The sequence below is a fragment of the Stegostoma tigrinum genome, chromosome 31, assembly GCF_030684315.1.
Source record: "Stegostoma tigrinum isolate sSteTig4 chromosome 31, sSteTig4.hap1, whole genome shotgun sequence".
NCBI lineage: Eukaryota > Metazoa > Chordata > Chondrichthyes > Orectolobiformes > Stegostomatidae > Stegostoma > Stegostoma tigrinum.
The window spans coordinates 27,417,031-27,437,126 of NC_081384.1; the positions used below are offsets into that span (position 1 = coordinate 27,417,031).

Below are 20,096 nucleotides of genomic sequence, written 5' to 3' on the forward strand. Positions count from 1 at the left end.
GTTGAACCAAATAGTCTCCTATTTGGAGATCTGTACAGCTTACTCTTCAATTGTAAATCTTTCTCCCAAGATACATACTTCTGATTCACAGCCTTGTCTCATGCAGGTTACACTTTTGCCCTAGGCAGGGAGAGAGAGAGAGCAGCATTCCCAATCGGAGATGTTGCAACACAACAACTATGCACAAGATTCTGAGATAATAAAATGTGAGGCTGGATGAACACAGCAGGCCCAGCAGCATCTCAGGAGTACAAAATCTGACGTTTTGGGCTTAGACCCTTCATCAGAGAGGGGGATGGGGTCAGGGTTCTGGAATAAATAGGGAGAGAGGGGGAGGCGGACCGAAGATGGAGAGAAAAGAAGATAGGTGGAGAGGAGAGTATAGGTGGGGAGGTGGGGAGGGGATAGGTCAGTCCAGGGAAGACGGACAGGTCAAGGAGGTGGGATGAGGTTAGTAGGTAGGAGATGGAGGTGCGGCTTGGGGTGGGAGGAAGGGATGGGTGAGAAGAAGAACAGGTTAGGGAGGCAGAGACAGGTTGGACTGGTTTTGGGATGCAGTGGGTGGAGGGGAAGAGCTGGGCTGGTTTTGGGATGCGGTGGGGGAAGGGGAGATTTTGAAGCTGGTGAAATCCACATTGATACCATTGGGCTGTAGGGTTCCCAAGCGGAATATGAGTTGCTGTTCCTGCAACCTTCAGGTGGCATCATTGTGGCACTGCAGGAGGCCCATGATGGACGTGTCATCTAAAGAATGGGAGGGGGAGTGGAAATGGCTTGCGACTGGGAGGTGCAGTTGTTTATTGCGAACCGAGCGGAGGTGTCCTGCAAAGCGGTCCCCAAGCCTCCGCTTGGTTTCCCCAATGTAGAGGAAGCCACACCGGGTACAATGGATGCAGTGCAGTTTTCAACGTGTTTCATTGAAAATCCTGTAATACCAGCGTGCATCTGAGTTGACTCATTTCTAGATGGGGCAACTTTGTGTCAGCTGATAATCTGACCAGCAGTGGACGCTTACTTTGCAAATACACAGAGGCTGGAAAATGTTGATGACTACAATTCAATCTACAATCTAAAGAGGAAGATGGCAGAGGCATGGTGGCAATGTCACTGAATTAGTAATCCAGAGTTCCCGGATAATATTCTGGAAGCATCAATTTGAATCCCACTGGACCAATGGTGATATTTCAATTCAATTTAAAAGTATGGAATTTTTTTACGTAATCCTAACGATGATTGTGTAATTTCTGTTGTTTGCTGTATCTGTTTCATTATTGTACTTTAGGGAAGGCAACTGCCATCCTTACCTGGTCTGACCTACATATGACTACATTCCCACACCATTGTGGTTGCCTCTTAATTGACCTCTGAGTAATTAGAGATGGGAAATAAATGCCTGTCAAGCCGATATGCCAAATGCCATGAATGAACAATTTTAGAAAATCAGAATGACAATTCAGCAAATTATATGGATATATTTGTCGATGTTTGAGACCATCCTTTCCTCTCTGAAATTCTAATTTAGCGTTTGGAAAAATTTGTTACTCATTGCTATAGCTAATTTACCCTGTGACATCCTTGAATTGCACAAAAGAATAATTATTGGACATGAGAATCTCTGAAACTTACAAAAGATCTTAAAAAGCAGTCAAAGCAGAAAGTTGAGATAACAAAGTGTGAAGCTGGATGAACACAGCAGGCCAAGCAGCATCTCAGGAGCACAAAAGCTGATGTTCGGGCCTAGACCCTTCATCAGACCTCCTCTGATGAGGGGTCTAGGCACGAAACGTCAGCTTTTTTGCTCCTGAGATGCTGCTTGGCCTGCTGTGTTCATCCAGCTTCACACTTTGTTATCTTGGATTCTCCAGCATCTGCAGTTCCCATTATCACATTACCAAAGCAGAAAGTTTCTATCTCTTGAGTCTAAGCTGGATCTGAAACAAGACATGAAAGCCAGTACCCAATACACTGTGCTGAATAGCTAATTGGCTTGAATCAGGGAATACAGGGAAGTCATTTTTCTTTATCCAAAGTCTCCTAAAATGTGGAATTCGGGATTTCATGGTAAGGTGAATAACTTGGATGTATTCACAGGGAAATTAGACAAGCACACAAGAGGGAAAGGAATACAAGAATATAGTTTTATACGGGGAGATTCTTGTGGAGCAGAAACATGAAATCAAATTGGTCTGAATGGCAAGGTTCCGTGAAACTGAAGTTATTCCGCCTTTTTCCTCCTTAAGGAACAGGTTTTTTTTATATTATGGCTAGACAGAAATCTTATTAATTGTATCCAGCAACATTCATTTTCAGGTTTTGCCACAAGATTACCTACTCCCCCCTGACCCATACATAATGTGTCATGTAAGGAGAAGGAGATTTGTGGACATTTTTCCCTCCAATTTGGAATATCATTAGTGGTTTCAAGGATCTATTGTACACTGTGAGCTTTATTCAAAGCAAAATTAAAGAAATATTAACTCTTGCTGAAATACAACCCACCTTGAAGACCAGGTGAAATTTATCCCTGAATGGAAAGTTCAATCGCTACTTGCCCCAAAAGCTAACGTAGCCAATTCCATCTGAATACATTCCAAGAGATTTGAGCACTCAAGCATCATGTACATCATAAGACCCTGGTTTACAAACCTAAAGGCCTTTTCACCGAGTCAGACAGATATCTAGTGATTAAACCTTGCGGGAGATTGTGTCAGCCTTATAGTTATCAAAAATAGGGCAATTCATTGCAGCCTACTGTTCTAAGTCTGCACCATTCTTCAGAAAACTTTATTTATTTAGAAAACACTGAAACTAAAATGCAATCAAATCAGAAGTTGTAAGAACATTTTAGCATGAAAGCTGGCTAAACAGTGAGAGTGATCTTCTATCCCCTCTGTTAGCATGTTTGGAGGTTGGGAAGGACATTTCTTCAGGCAGGAATTGTGGGTTGATTACCCCACTGCTTTCTCACGTCTATCCCGGAACAGAAAGGCCCTTCATCAACCTATCAACCCACCAACAATTGAGGCATTTGAGCAGACAATTAATCACCGCTGAAGGGTTCTATCCCACCCCCACTAGTATCAATCTAGCTCCAATTGGACCTTTTGCCATCTATCATGCAAGTAATGTCATGCAGGCTAGTTATCATTTCCTCTTCCTAGGAGGAGTTGTTCCTCAGTACTTGCTCAGGGGGTCCAGTATCAGAGAAAGGGGGCTCAGTAAGAGCCACAGCCTCTGATCTTTCTGTGAATCCCCTCTCACAAAGTTTAGACTGAAAAACTTTTCAGCTATTGTTTAGCTGCAGCCTGAATCACTCTAGGATCCTTGGCCTCTCATGATTGTCTATCCTACAGGAACCTTTGCCTCCCCTGTGCCACTACTGAGCAACTGAAGTACCAGCCTCTGACTACCAGTGATACTGGGAACTGCAGATGCTGGAGAATCCAAGATAACAAAGTGTGGAGCTGGATGAACACAGCAGGCCAAGCAGCATCTCAGGAGCACAGAAGCTGATGTTTCGGGTCTAGACCCTCACTACCAGTAGCTTTTGGTTAGAAGGACCTCCACTCTTGCAATCTTGATCAATCCTTGTCCATGGTGGCCTTTCCCCTGCCTGATTAATTCCTGGTTCTACGGGATTTCCTTAGAATTGGCAGGGGTTGCTCACCATCTCCCCACATTGTAGGAGAGACACCATTACGTCCACAAGATTCCTCCTCACAATTTAGAACATACTGTTGTTAACTCAAAATGAAATCCAGCAACAGAATTAGCTAGTGAGTCTTGTATTGCTTTTGGCTGATACCCATCAGGAAATAAATTACTTTAAAAGTTTTTATTATATTTGAAAGCCAATGCCAAGAGTTCATTGTGGTGCATTTTATGGATGTCAATGCAAATAACTTAATGGTCAACTGCTGAGTAAATTAGGGCATGTAAAATTGTTTTATAAGCTGCTTTAGCTTTTTGAGATTTATGATATCAAAAATACTAGAGTAAAACCATTAAACTGGTTGCCAAATATTCTATTTGCTTATTCCTTATGCATTTTGTGACAGAAGATCATTTTAATTATTGAAGATAATCTTCAAAATAATTGCAGCTTTTAGCTTGGAGCTTAAGGTAGGCCAACAAAAATGGCTGTTTCACTGAAAATCTAAAGCTACCTCAGGGTAGAGATAATTGTAGGCACTAATATGTGAATTATTTTGCTACTTCTCTTGTTTTCACAGTGAAATTAGTGCTTTAGAATAAATGCTAAAACTGAAAGAGGGTATTCAGCTAACATGTTGAACAATTGTCCCGTGGCTTTGTGGACCGACACTTATTTGTCGCAAAACAAGTTCTTTTACTTTTAGGTTACATTACATTTGTTCTCGTGGTGCTACTGCCAGAGGCTCGTGTATAAATGTCTCCTGACATTTGACTTCTAAACTATTTCAGAGAACTTATATAGGATGGAAATTGACAGTTTGAAAAGGCTGTTCACAAGCTTCTCAATTTTGACTTCTAAAGTCACACCAATGGAATGAATTCAGATGATATAGATTCCATGATTCTGTCGTTTTACAGAAAAAGTGGCATTACATACTGAAATATAAAACACATTTTGATAGAATTTAATCAGACCCATAAAATGAAACATATCACCCAGGTCTAACGATGAGGTGGGCGGAAGCTTAAACATTAAAGAGGAGAAGAGGGCGCAGATGTTCAATGCATCAATTGAGGGGGTAACTGGAGGTGAGGACTGACTGTACATTACATAATAAGCAGCTGATTGGCAGAGTCAGTTTACACCAGAGCATCAAGTTTAAATCTATCTAAAGAACTTACAGCATCATTCAAATTTGGTCACACCAACGTTCAAAATGAATGTGGTTGGAATAAAAACAGAAAAGATTCCAAAGAAGAGTCAGATCGGACTCTTTGTTAATTTTTTCACTTTCCACTTAGATTAGACATCTGAAAACTCTGATGATGCCCATGTAATCATTGCCAGTTGTCATAAAACCCACCTGGATCACTAATGCCCCTAAGAGAAGGAAACTCCTGTCTTTACCTGATCTGGCTTATATCTGATTCCAGACCCACAGCAATATTGTTGATTCTGAACTGCCTCTAAAATAGCCTAGCAAGCTAGTCAGTTGTATCAACCAGTAGAAAAGGAGAAAAAGGGTTGAAGATTGAACAAGATCACTTGACATCAACTAAGGTGCAAGAAATGGGAAAGGTGCACACAGCCCTGACAATCCCGCAAAATTCTCCTTACTAACATTTGGTGGCTTGTGCCAAAATTGGGATAGGTCTCTCACAGACTGGTCATGCAAAAGCCTGGCAGTCATACTCATAGAAATAAACAATATCCCAGAACCTGGTCATCACCATCCTTGTTTATGTTGTGTCCCACTGGCAGGACAGACCCAGCAGAGGTGTCATCACAGTGGTATGTGGTCAGGAGGGAAGTCCTAGGAATCATCAAAATTGACTCCGGACATCATAAAGCCACATTGCATTATGTCAAGCAAGGGTAAGGAAATCCCCTGCTGGTTATTATGTATGGTTTTCCCTCAAATGATGATTCAGAGGTCTTCCATATTTAAGAGCACTTGGAGGCAGCACCAAGGGTGACAAGGGTGGAGAATGTGCTCTGGATTGGGAACTTCAATGTCCACTACCAGGAAAGGTTCATCAGTACCACGACTGAGCTGCTTGAGTCTGAAAGGACATAGCTGTTAGGAGCAAATTATTGCCCGTATCTGTTGAAAACAAAAAATGCTGGAAATCTCAGCAGATGAATCAGCATCCGTAGAGAGAGGGCAAGCCAGCATTTCAAGTCTAGATGTCTGGTGGTCTAAGGCAGGTTGTGGGGAAACTAACAAGTGAGAAAAATATGCTTGACTTTATCCTCACCAATCTGCCCACCGTAGATGCACCTGTCCGTGACAGCATTAGTAAAAATCACCAAGGCATAGTGCTTGTGGAGACAAAGTCTTGGTTTCACGCTGAGGATACCCTCCACCACCTTGTTAAATGCAATTGACCTCAAACAGATCTAGCAACTCAAGACTGGGTTTCCATGATGCACTGAGAGCTATTAGCAGCAGAATCATACTCCAGTGCAATCTGAAACCTCATAGCATATCCCCACTCTACCATAACTATCAAGCTAGGCATAAAACCCTGGTTCAATGAAGAGTGCAGGCAGGCATGCCAGGAGCAGTACCAGGCAGATCTAAAAATGAGGTGTCAACCTGGGGAAGCAACCAAACAGAGCTAGTTGTGCCAAACAGCTTTAGCAGCATGTGATAGGCAGAGCTAGGCAATTCCATGATCAGGTCTAAGCTCTGCAGTCCTACCACAGCTAGTCATAAATAGTGATGGTCAATTAAACAATTTCACTGGAGAAGAAGGCTACACAAACATCCCAATCCTAAATAACTGCAGCCTAGTATGGTGTTACATAAGACAAAGCTTAAGCATTAGCAACGATCTTCTGCCAGAAGAGCTAAGTGGATGATCCATCGCAGCCTCTTCCAGTGGGCCAGAATCATAGATGCCAGTGTTAAGCCAATTTTATTTGCTCCACATGATGTCAAGAAACTGCTGGAAGCAGTGGATACTACAAGGGCTATGTGAGCTGACAACGTTCTGGCAACAATACTGAAGATCTGTGCTCTATAACTCGCCATACTGCCAGCTAAGCTCTCCCAGTACAGTCATAATGCTGGAAACCACCCAACATTGAGGATCGGAGGAAAATTCTCTGCTGGTTGGCGTCTTATCTAGAATTAAGGAAGATGGCTGTGGTCATTGGAGATCAGTCATCTCAGCTCCAGGATATCTGGAGTTGGAGTCCCTCAGGATAGTGATTTTGGCCTGAACATCTTCAGCTGCTTCACCATGACCTTCCCTCTATCATAAGGTCAGAAATGGGGATGTATGCTGATTGTGCAACGTACAGCTCCATTCAGAATTTATAAAATGCTGAAGTAGTCCATGCATAATGCAGCGAGACCTGGACAATATCCATAGAAACATAAAAATTAGGTGCAGGAGTATGTCATTCAGCCCTTCCAGTCTGCTCCATCATTCAAAATGATCATGGTTGATCCTCTAATTCAATATTCTATCCAAACTTGGGATGACATTTGGTGTGTAACATTCATGGCACCCAAGTGCCAGGCAATGACCATCACCAGCAAGAGAGAATCTAACCATTACCCTTAGCATCACAGGCCTTACTATCACGGAAATCCCCCATGACCCATATCCTTGAACTTACCATTGAATAGAAACTGAACAGGATTAGCCATATTTAATATGGTGACAAAAGACAGGTCAGAGACACAGAATACTTCAGTGAGTAACTCACCTCCTGACTCCCCAAATTTTGCATACAAGTCAGGAGTTTGAAAGAATATTCCCCACTTGCCTGGACGGGCGCAGTTCTCACAACACTCAAGAAGCGTGAACCTTCCAGGAAAAAGCAGCCTGCTTGTTTGACACCACATGCACAAGCATTCACTCCCTCGCCATCAACACTAGCAGCAGCAGTATGTACCATCTCCAAGACATACTAAAGAAATTTGCCAAAACTCTGTAGACAGCACACTCTAAATCCAGGACCACTGCCATCCAGAAGGACAAGGGTAATGGATACATGGGAATATTTTGTGCATCAAGCCATTGACCATCTTCACTTGCAAATATATCAGACTTTATTCAGTTCTGCTAGGTCAAAATCTTGGAACTCCCTCCCTACTACCATTGTGGATTTACCCACAGTTAATTGACTGCAGCGGGTTGAAAAAGCAGCCCACCACCACCTTCTCAGGGCAGCTAGGGATGAGTAATAAATGGTGGCCAAGCCAGTGATGTTAACATCCCATGAATAAAATAAAACTAAAGTTCTGCTGAACCAACTAGGTTTTCTGAGTACTTCCTGTTTCTTTCTCATATCTCAAGCAGCTGCAACATGTTGCTTTCATTGAAATATGTTTCTGTTCAGTTAATCTGGTTCTAAGTATGAGCTAACGTCCTTTTAGATTAAAAGAGCCAATTTTTAAATAAATATGCCTAGTAGCCTTCAAAAGGGTACTGAATAAGTATTTGCAGGTATACAGGCAAAGAGCAAAGGAGTGGGGTTATCTAGATGCTCTTCTTCTATCACTGGATTATTGTAGAATTCTATGAGATGCTAATTATCGTCTTGACCTTTATCGCAGAAAGGGGTTTATGGATTATAGACCAATGAATGGGAGTCTGGTGCGTGGAGACAAAGGATTCCAGAGCTATAAATATTCTGATGTATTAAAATAGGGGGTAAAAACCTGTTTGACTGAGAAACAATAATGAAATATGATGTGCAGAAATTATTTTAAACCACTGCTTGTCAGTAACATGGCTTGTATTCGTACACCTGGCTGTGGGTGTTAAAACTTTCTGGTAGTTGCTAGAAGAGAACAGCCAGTTGATCCAATGCCTTCAGGCTGTCCGAGCAGGTTTCAAAGTGAAAGAGCCACCTCATCCTTTGGGTTGCCCTAGCACCACCAGCTCCACCCCCCCCACCCCGCCCCACCCCCAAAAGAATCTTTAGTTGATGGAGTTCCCTACATTACCCTAATTCTTGAATTCATTTTAGGGCTATGGGATTCCCTCAGTTGGGAAGCCAAAGCTCTTTGTTGCAGAGATAATCACTTCCTTCCTTGAAGCCCTGTGGGAAAGGTTATTCATTGCAAAGAGATCAAAAAATCAGTCTTTTTATCTGTTACCGGCATCTGAATTGACCATCAAAAGCTCCAGGTATAGATTTGGTTCAGCTCAAACACATTGTCATTGTCTACAGTGCTTTATTCAAGCTAACCTTTAAATCACTGGCTTTAGAACACAAGATGTAAAACCTAGAGTAGATAATAAAATGTGAGGCTGGATGAACACAGCAGGCCAAGCAGCATCTCAGGAGCACAAAAGCTGACGTTTCGGGCCTAGGCCCTTCATCAGAGAGCTCTCTGATGAAGGGTCTAGGCCCGAAACGTCAGCTTTTGTGCTCCTGAGATGCTGCTTGGCCTGCTGTGTTCATCCAGCCTCACATTTTATTATCTTGGAATCTCCAGCATCTGCAGTTCCCATTATCTCTGATACTATTTAAACCTAGAGTAGGCTGTTTTGTATTTTGAACCCCCTCTGTCATTCAATAAGATCCTGGATGAGCTCTTATGTCAACTCCATCTTCTTGCCCTATCTCTATTACCCTTAATCACCAAAGTATCCATCCCAGCCTTAGGTATTCTCAATGGTTAAGCATCTCTGCTCTCACTGGCTTAGAGAGTTCCAAAGATTCACAACCTTTTGAGTGAAAGAATTTTTCCTCCATTGGCAACTCCTTATTTTAATATACCTAGTTCCAGATACTGTAACCAAGGGACACACCCTCCCACTTCTATCAGAACAAACACCTCAAGAATTGAATGTGTTTTAATGGAATCTTCTCTCATTCTTCTGAATTTAAGGAATACTAGGTCCAGACAACTGAATCTCTCTTTATTAGATGAATCTCCTGCCCCAATCTAAGGTAAGTACCTCCTTCTTTTGATAAAGTATTCAAAACTGTACTCCAGATGGGTTCTCATCACAGACTTATAAAATCATAGAATCCATTCAGAACAGAAAGAGTTCATTGGGCCCATACCAAACCACCAAAAAGCATACCTCCTAAACTCAATGCTTCTCATTTCCATAACCCTACTTTTAGCACAGCTAATCCACCTAACCTGCATATCTCTGGACTGTGATAATGGGAACTGCAGATGCTGGAGAATCCAAGATAATAAAGTGTGAAGCTGGATGAACACAGCAGGCCAAGCAGCATCTCAGGAGCACAAAAGTTGTCGTTTCGGGCCTAGACTCTAGGCCTGAAGCATCAGCTTTTGTGCTCCTGAGATGCTGCTTGGCCTGCTGTGTCCATCCAGCTTCACACTTTATTATCTCTGGACTGTGGTAGGAAACTGGAGGACCCAGCAGAAAACCCCACAAATGTGGGAAGAATGTGCAAACTCCACAGTTGGACACTCAACTAAGGCTGGAATCAAAGCTGGCTCACTGTTGCTGTGAGGTGGCAGTGCTAACCTCTGAACCACTGTGCCTCCCATTTTAACACAGCAAGAAGAATTCTTTAGAGATGTACTTCAAAGTTTTTGTGATAAAGACTACCATGCCACTTGCTTTCCTAACTGCTTGCTGCACCTGGCTGTGACTTCAACATTGTGTTTCATATAGTGGAGCCCCCAGGTCTCTCAGAATGCTAACATTTCCTACTGTCTTACCATTTTAAAACATTCTGAAACAATTTGTTTCAGGGTAACTAAAAGGAATGACAAACTTGGAGCAATTTAACAGAATTGCTCTCCCAGCACAAAGCCTTGCTGGCAGGATTTTCTCTAAGGAATCTAAACGCTTTCTCCCCATGGTCTTCCAACCAAAAGAATGAGGTACAGAACTGCAAATCCTGTTAAATATTATGGGTAGGAGGTGTGTGTGTGTGTGTGTAAAAAGACTGATAAACAATGGGAAATCTGTTTCCAAAATAAATTCAACTTCTCTATCGCCTCTACAATCTTACACACTCCCTGAGTACAACCTCCCATCAAAGGCTTTGAATAGACGAATTAGCCTTCATACCCCACACCTTTCTTGGTCGGATAGAATGTATAAATAACCTACTAGCCAAAATCACACTTGTATCCCAATGTCTGCAACTACAAGCTGCATCACTTAGTTAGATCAATACCTACCAAGGAATAGTCTGAACAAAGACAGGTAATTGGCCAAGAGGATGAAACTGCATGATGTCTCCTTGAAAATATCTACTCGATGACTCATCTATTTCAGAGGTTCCTCTCAGCTGGCATCACTCAAACTTGGTTAAAAGCTGAAACTTCCCTGTCAGCTGACCATAACAGAACAAATCAGGCCCAAATAGTGAAAGACAAATATCCTGGCTACACTCTTGCGGAATGAGAATGTCAGTGAAAGAGAAGCTGTAGCAATATCTGTCAGCCAATCTGCTCAATAACTGCGAACCTGACTTCAGATGACTTAGCCAAACTGGGTAGCATTCAGAAACAGTAAAATAAGTAATTTACTTTGTAAACAAAATTCATGCCAGAATTCAGAGACTCCCTACGGTATGGAAACAGGCCCTTCAACCCAACAAGTCCACACTGATCCACAAAGCACCCACCCAGGCTCATCCCCCTATAACCCACCTAACATACACATCACTGCACACTTCGGGCAATTTAGCATAGCCAATCCATGTAGCCTACACATCTTTCGACTGTGGGAGAAAACGCAGACCACCCAGAGGAAACACGAGCAGACGCAGGGAGAATGTATAAACTCCACACAGACAGTCACCTGAGCGTGGAATCGAACCCACGTCCCTATCGCTGTGAGGCTGCAGTGCTAACCACTGAGCCACTGTGCTGCCCTCAATGACAACACTTGGCATTTTAAGAATTGTTTCATGGTTTGCTTGCCAAATTGTCTCAACTGGCATATCTATTGAATTAGATACACATTGTTTATCAGGGATTGAAACATTTGCTTATTATAAATGACTGTTTGTACTTTTACCACAATTTCTGTGCCAAGACTCATGAGGGAGCATAAGATAACACAGTATGGAGCTGGAGGAACACAGCAAGCCAGGCAGCATCTAAGGAGCAAGAAAGCTGATGTTTCAGGTCCGGACCCTTTTCAGAAATGCTTTGATCATTGGCGACAGAAATGTGGCTCTTCACATTTTTTACCAGTGTTATAGAATAGACTGAGATGACCAAAGAAGGATTACGTTGAAACTGCAGGGAGAGAGGGATTTGGTAAAAACATTGTTTGAGCAAATATTGTTTCTACACGAGTTTTCAGAAGCTTTCACAGGATTGCAATAAAGAAAATCTTTGCCCACATAACATATCACTGGGCTCAACAGACGTATGATCCATTATCTTAAAACGGAACTCAATTTTGATGGTATTGCATCTGAAAAGTATCCCATGAAAGTATTGGGTCAACTTAATAGACTTGACACATTTAATCATAAAATCTGGGAAAAGGTACAAATATATAAAAGCTATAACTAATTAGCTAATATATTATTGATTAAGAATTTTTGAGTCATAACGGACAATGACCACTTCACCACCAACATTATCATTTAATCCACAGATGAGAAACCAGTAAAACAAGGTATGCTAGTGCAACTCATCTTATTTATTTCACTGTGTGAGTCTGGTATGATCAGTGCATCTATCTCCAGATATTCATACTTTTTCATTGCTTTCTTCTTTCTTGTTTATATAATAGGCAAGCTACAACTTAACTCCAACTAGTTGCTTTGGTTGTGTAACAATTTAAATATTTGCCTAACAAAAATCTTTTGACATTTTCAATTGAATGAGCCGAGAAGCTTTAAAGAGAGAGAATTCTTGACTACCCACTTTTTTTTATTTAAGTAAGAGACATCAACATCAGTTTTTCCTGAAATTTAATCTTTTAAATCAGCTCATACATCTTGTTCCCTTGCTTTTAACCTGGAAATGATGGCTGAGATCTTTCAATAACTTCAAAAGGTTTTAATGTATTCTGCAATCTTTATTTTTACAGCATTTCAATGGAATGGCATTGTGGATGTCTAGCTGAACTCCAAGACTGCATAACCGATACAAGTTGACAGATTGAAATCAATTTTTTCTGAAGAAGGATCATTGGACTCAAAATGTTAACTCTGCTTTCAGTCCACAGATGCTGCCAGATTTGCAGAGTTTCTGCAGCAATTTCTGTTTTTATTTGAAATCAATTATTATATCTTTTCTTTTGTGGAGAAAGTTTATTGACTTTCTCAGCCTTATCCTTCTGTCCTACACCCCATAGCCAGTATTTTTACGCACAACCAGAAATAAAGATATCAATAATATGAGCAATGTTGTTGACCAAACACCAATAATAAATTTAGCCTGTCAAGGCTTATTGAGGCGATCATTTTATAACTACTAACAGGAATAGAGTCATGGAGATGTACAGCATGGAAACAAACCCTTCAGTCCACTTGTCCATGCTAACCAGATGTCCTAAATAAATCTAGTCCTACTTGCCAGCAGAGGAGTAGCTATCCTGAAGTGTTTTTGTTTTGAGTGAATATGTGCTTGTATTGAGAATTTCTTGAGCATTTGAAAAGCTTCCCAATGCTACAATGAGGATCTGGGTTTCTGTATGCTTTGGACACTGGGTACTTGGGCAAGTTAACCCAGTGGAGATTTGGAAGACCAAGATGTTCATGTAATGTGAGGGGAGCATGGGGATTGATCAGTGGGTGAAGGCAACAGGAAATATACAGCTAGGGGGCTTGACATTCAAAATAACTAAAAGAATTGATTCTTTTAAATTATATTTGCTTCATGATGTAATGTTCTGTAACAGCTATAATCAAAGCTTCAAAGTTTTATGAAATACATGAACTCTATCACAAAGTTATGTTAATTGTGAGACTTGAATCTTAATTATATTTTAAGAAAATGGCTTATAATGAACATAGAGGGGGCTTGTGGACCAAAGACCTCTATAACTATGGTACATTCCCCAGACCTTGAGAAGCCTTAGGGACCAGACATTTCTAATCTCCTGACAGACCTTGGAAAGTGTGACTTTCTTTTTTCCAAAATGTATCTGTAGCATCAATACTGACCCTTTATCCATTTTTTAGGCAGAATTACCATTTCTCAAAGAAAGAAAAGCATATACAAGCATTAGAAGTGGTAGACACTAAAGCAGACAGTTATAGAACATAGAAAAGTACAGCACAATACAGGCCCTTCGGCCCACGATGTTGTGCCGTGGAATAATCCTAATCCAAAAATAAAATAACCTAACCTACATTCCCCTCAATTCACTGCTATCCATGTGCATGTCCAGCAGTCGCTTAAATGTCACTAATGACTCTGCTTCCACGACTTCCACTGGCAAAGTATTCCACGTGCTCACAACTCTCTGGGTGAAGAACCTCCCTCTGAAGTCTCCTCTACACCTTCCTCCTAACACCTTAAAACTATGACCCCTCGTGGCAGTCAATCCTGCCCTGGGGAAAAGTCTCTGGCTATCGACTCTATCCATGCCTCCCATTACCTTGTACACCTCGATCAGGTCACCTCTCTTCCTCCTCTCCAGAGAGAAAAGTCCAAGCTCAGTCAACCTCTCCTTGTAAGACAAGCCCTCCAGTCCAGGCAGCATCCTGGTAAACCTCCTTTGCACCCTCTCCAAAGCCTCCATATCTTTCCTGTAATAGGGCGACCAGAACTGGACACAATATTCCAAGTGTGGTCTCACCAGGTTTTGTAGAGCTGCAGCATAACCTCGCGGCTCTTAAACGCGTTCCCCCTGTTAATGGAAGCCTAAATGCCAGATGCTTTCTTAACAGCCTTATCCACTTGGGTGGCAACTTTGAGGGAGAAATGCACTTGAACACCAAGATCCCGCATTTCCTCCACACTGCCGAGAATCCTGCCTTTAATCCTATATTCAGCATTTAAGTTCGACCTTCCAAAATGCATCACTTCGCATTTATCCAGGTTGAACTCCATCTGCCATTTCTCAGCCCAGCTCTACATTCTGTCAATGTCTTGCTGAAGCCTGCAATAGCCCTCGATACTATCAACGGCACCTCCAACCTTTGTGTCATCAGCATACTAACCCACCCCTCAACCTCCACATCCAAGTCATTTATAAAAATTACAAAGAGCAGAGGCCCAAGAACAGAACCCTGCGGGACACCACTCAGCACTGACCTCCAGGCAGAATACTTATCATCTACAACCACACTCTGCCTCCTGTCAGCCAACCAATTCTGAATCCAGACAGCCAAATCACCCTGTATCCCATACCTCCTGACTTTATGAATGAGCCTGCCATGGGGAGCCTTATCAAATGCCTTGCTGAAGTCCATGTACACCACATCCACTGCTCGACCCTCATCAACCTGTCTCATGACCTCCTCAAAGAACTCAATAAGATTTGTAAGGCATGACCTGCCCCTCACAATGCCATGCTGACTCCCTTTAATCACGCTACGCTTTTCCAAATAGTCATAAATCCTATCCCGCAGAATTCTTTCCAAAACCTTGCTGACCACAGACGTAAGACTGACTGGTCTGTAATTTCCAGGGATTTCCCTATTCCCTTTCTTGAGAAGAGGAACAACATTTGCCTCCTTCCAATCTCCCGGTACGACTCCCGTGGAGAGTGAGGAAGCAAAGATCATCACCATCGGGTTAGCAACCTCCTTTCTCATTTCCTGGAGCAACCTAGGATAAATCTCGTCTGGCCCTGGGGACTTATCAATCTTAATGTTTGCCAAAATTTCCAGCACATCAACTTCCTCAATCTCAATCTGTTCAAGTCTATTTTCCTGCTCCTCAAAGTTCTCATTCACAACAAGGTCCCTTTCCTGAGTGAAAACTGAAGCAAAAAACTCATTTAGGGCTTCCCCTATCTGCTCAGACTCCACGCACAAGTTCCCTACGCAATCCCTGATCAGCCCTACCTTCTCCCTGATCATTCTCTTATTCTTCACGTACGAGTGAAATGCCTGCCGGTTCTCCCTAATCCTTCCTGCCAAGCCTTTCTCGTGCCCCCTCCTGGCCCTCCTCAGTCCACTTTTGAGCTCCTTCCGACTAAGCCTGTAATTTTCTAAAGCTGCGCTAGACCCTTGCTTCCTCCACCTTATGTAAACTGCCTTTTTCTTTTTGACGAGAAGCACCTCTGTTCCTGTCATCCAAGGCTCCTTAATCTTACCCCTTCTAACCTGTCTCAGAGGAACAAATTTATGCATCACTCGCAACAACTGCTCCTTAAACAGTCTCCACATGTCTGCTGTGCCCTTTCTGTGGAACAGTTGTTCCCAATCTGTACTTCCCAATTCCTGTCTGATAACGTCATAGTTTCCTTTTCCCCAGTTAAATATCTTCCCCTGGTAACTGCTCCTTTGCCTTTCCATGGCTATGGTAAATGTGTGTTGGGAACCATCTATGAGAAAAGATTAGAGAAACTCAAACTCTACAGTCCTGAAAAATGATGACTAAGAGAGAGCTTCACCTATCTAATTTAATGAAAAAATCCTCAACAAGAATTTTACTCAAAACTAAGCAATGTTTAAAATCATAAGGAGATCCTGGCAAGCAAAAATACTTGGAAAATAAAAAACACGTAGCCCATTTCTTTAATGAGAATGTGTTAGAGAACTAGAGAAATGAAATTATCTTTGATGAGTTTGCAAGCCATTTACTTGTCCTTCAATTTTCTTAATTTCTTCAAACAGCATTACAATAATGTTCCCATTGGAGAATTAAGTTCATAAATGCTGTTACAACAAAGAGAGCACTTACTGCTTCAACCCCACACGTTATTTTCCAGTAACTGAAATAAGCACAAGGACAGCAAACAATGCAGTTTTTGGTAATGCAAGAAAGCATGAGTAATTAATGCCTCTGTGTATGGTGGGTGTAGCACACTGTGGGGTTAAGAAAAATGTTATAACTGCGCGAAGAACCAAACAAAGATTTTTGTATAACATAAATTAAAAATCCCAAGCCACTGTTAAAATTTTTAAATGAGATTGATTAATATTTTAAATTGATCCTATGCAGGAAATTAAATGCAAAATGAGGAAAAAGTATTTTTTTCCTTCATATAGCTTCAACCCAGAATGCATCTGTAGTTTATTGGATTATGGATTTTTCTCCCTTCACACATGCTGACTTTCTACTTTAAGAAAAATATCTTGCCAGGTCCATCCCCGAACAAAATCCTACTACCTTTGTAGCTGCATTTTGCTTCCCAGTATGTATCAATTCAGAAACTTTTACAATATGTACCAATGAATCCTGCACGAAATAATCTTCCCAGGGAATTGCTCACATATCTGCCATTCTGTGAAGAAATTATAATCGTTTCAATGAGCTCACCCTGACCTTTTCTTTCAGATGCTGTCTAAGCCGCTATATATTTCCAGTTACTTCATTTCTTTTATTGATAAGTAATAACAGAAAAATACAGATTAAATAAGATTGAGACGTGAGATTGCAATGCAGTACAAAGTCAGAGCCAGGGTGCAAGTTTTAATGATGAATAAGCTAGATTTAAATGGAGAGAGACTGTGATGTTTGTCTTTTTAGCTTTGCGTCTTGATTTTCAGACTTACAGTTAAACTGTTTATAGCTGTAATGTAATGCATTTCTTTTCCTTCAGTTCTCTATTCTGTAACTACAGATTGAACTTAGGCACCTTTGTGCCCAAGACTGCAAATCATAAACTTTTCACTGTACTCATTTGAGTACATGTGGCAATAAACCTAATTCAATTCAATTCAAAACTAAAATGGCTTTAATTTTGTTACATGAGTTTGGAGTCTGACCAATGTTGATATTTGCTTGCAATGCTGATGTGCCATCATGCTTTAAATTCAGTTTGATCTTAATCTACTACGGCTCAGTGAACTCCGTTAAAATAGAAATGGTGAAATGATGATTCTCCCATCAAGTAAATAAAATTAAATAGCAAGTCAGCCATTGTAGCCCACTAAACTTTCAGCAACATTTTCTTGAAAAGTCCCTTTCATGGACTAAAACCATGTTAATATCAAAGACTGACCTGGGATTGCTACCATGTTCATCTGACAACAGATTAAGGCAAGTCCAGGGACCCATATGAAATAAATAAAACTCTCTACATTGAAATTACCATCTTATAGAAAGATGTTAAAATGAAGCAACCATGTCAGCATCAAGAAATCTACACTTTCTGTTTTAGCTTCTTCTTGTATGATAATCTACAATATTGGACAATGAGAGTCTTACCTGGCAGTTGGCCAGCTTGGAAATGCATGGAAGCCAGGCTTGGGAATATACAACATACTATATTTCAGAAATTGGTGCTGAGATACCAATCTCAAAGGGGGAAAACACACACTCCATCTGTATCAACAGAGCTGAGGTTGAGGAGGTTGGGAGTTCCCAGGAGTGAGGATAACTGACAACCTGTCCTGGACCTCCCATGTAGATGCAGCTGTCAAGAAGACACAACAAAGCCTTGTCTTCTCCAGGTGGCTCAGGAAATTTGGCACATTCATAAGGACCCTCACCAACTTTTACAGGTGCACCACAAAAAGCATACTGTCCACGTCCATAATGGCCTGGTATGACAATTGCTCTGCCCAGGACCATGAGAAACTACAGAAGGTGGTGTGCATGGCCCAGACCATGTGGAAGCCAACCTTCCATCCATGGATAACAAAGTGTGGAGCTGGATGTACACAGCAGGCCAAGCAGCATCTTAAGAGCACAAAAGCTGATATTTCAGGCCTAGACCCTTCATCAGAAAAAGGGTGATCATCTGCTGAAGGGTCTAGGCCTGAAACATCAGCTTTTGTGCTCCGAAGATGCTGCTTGGCCTGCTGTGTTCATTCAGCTCCACACTTTGTTATCTCGGATTCTCTAGCATCTGCAGTTTCAATTATCTCTTCCATCCATGGACTCTATTTACGTGACTCGCTGCCGTGAAAAAGCTGCCAACATCACCAAAGACCCATCAAACCCTGGTAATGGTCTCCAACAACCTCTTCCAATAGCCAGAAGGTGCAGAAGCTTGAACACATGCACCAGCAGGTTTAAATACAGCTTCTTCCTTGTTGTTATTAGACTGATAAATGGAATCTCTAACTTCAAATGATGCTGAACTTGTCTGGTGCACGCCCTGTGTGATGTAATGCCTCTGCCCACCCTGAATGCCTCTGTCCAAGTTTGTTTTTCACCCTAGGATCTGTATGTCCTTGCTTACAATGATCTGCCTGTACTGTTCAAAAAAAAACTTTTCACTGTACTTCGGTACACTTAACAATCAATCAAATGAATTAAATTAGATACAAATAAAATAGATAAAGATAATGGACTGAAAACAGCAAGGATTGAAAGACTCTCTCTCTCTGTGTTTCTCTCATTGTTTCAGAAGACAGCACCCAGTGAAGAAGCAAACTGGGGAAACAATCATTCATTGAAAACTCAAAGACATCTACAACCATTGAGACTGTTGTGCGCGCCAGTTAATAATTAAATAACTGTGGTCTCAGGTTATGACTCTAACACTTCAAGGACTTTAATGACTTTTAAACTGTGTAGTCTTTATGCTTCTTCTCTGTACCAGACATTCTTTTCTTTTAAATAAAAACCAAAAGAACTGCAGATGCGGTATATCAGAAACAGAAACAGAAGTTGCTGGAAAAGCTCAGCAAGTTTGGCAGCATCTGTGAAGAAAAATCAGAGTTAGTATTTCAGGTCTGGTGACCCTTCCTCAAAACTGCATAGTTCTGAGGAAGGGCACTGGACCCAAAATGTTCACTGATTTCTCATCACAGAAACTACCAGACCTGCTGAGCTTTTCCAGCAATTCCTTTTCTTGACCATTTTCTTTTAAACATCTTACCATGATTTCTGTGCCTGTTTGCTGCTGCTTTTCATAGCTTTTTGTTTCCCCTTTGAAGTTGGTAAATGATAAAAATTTATCTTTCTTCCACTCAAAGAAATCTTAAAATTGGCTTTTTAATTTTGATCCACTTCATTGAATCTTTAATGGGATTGTGACAGGTGCATGCTGAAAAGAAATATTTGTTGCAAAAGACTGAAGGTGAAGAGTGGGTTAAAAAGAGAGGAAATGACTTACCACTGCTCAGATTGACATAGCAAAAGAGATTTTAGGGGGCACGGCCACTCATTGGTTAGCACTGCTGCTTCACAGCACCAGGGACCTGAACTTAATTCCACCCTTAGAGTTTGCACATTCTCCTGTGTCTGTATGGGTTTCCTCCTACAGTCCAAAGATATGCATTTAGGAGGACTTGCCATGCTAAATTGTGTACGATGTCCAGGGATGTGCAGGCCAGGTGGATTAACCATGGGAAATGCATGGTTACAGGTTAGCATTGGATATTGGGTCTGAGTGGGATCCTCTTCAGATGGCTGATGTGGACTTGATGGGCCAAATGTCCTGCTTCC

General features: G+C 41.5%; 1 protein-coding gene across 2 annotated transcripts in view; it reads right to left on the reverse strand.

Moving 5' to 3' along the window:
- Positions 1-20,096, reverse strand: part of LOC125466439 (tumor necrosis factor receptor superfamily member 16-like) — a 168,266-nt gene that overhangs the window by 110,388 nt on the left and 37,782 nt on the right. The gene's annotated exons all lie outside the window — the stretch shown is intronic.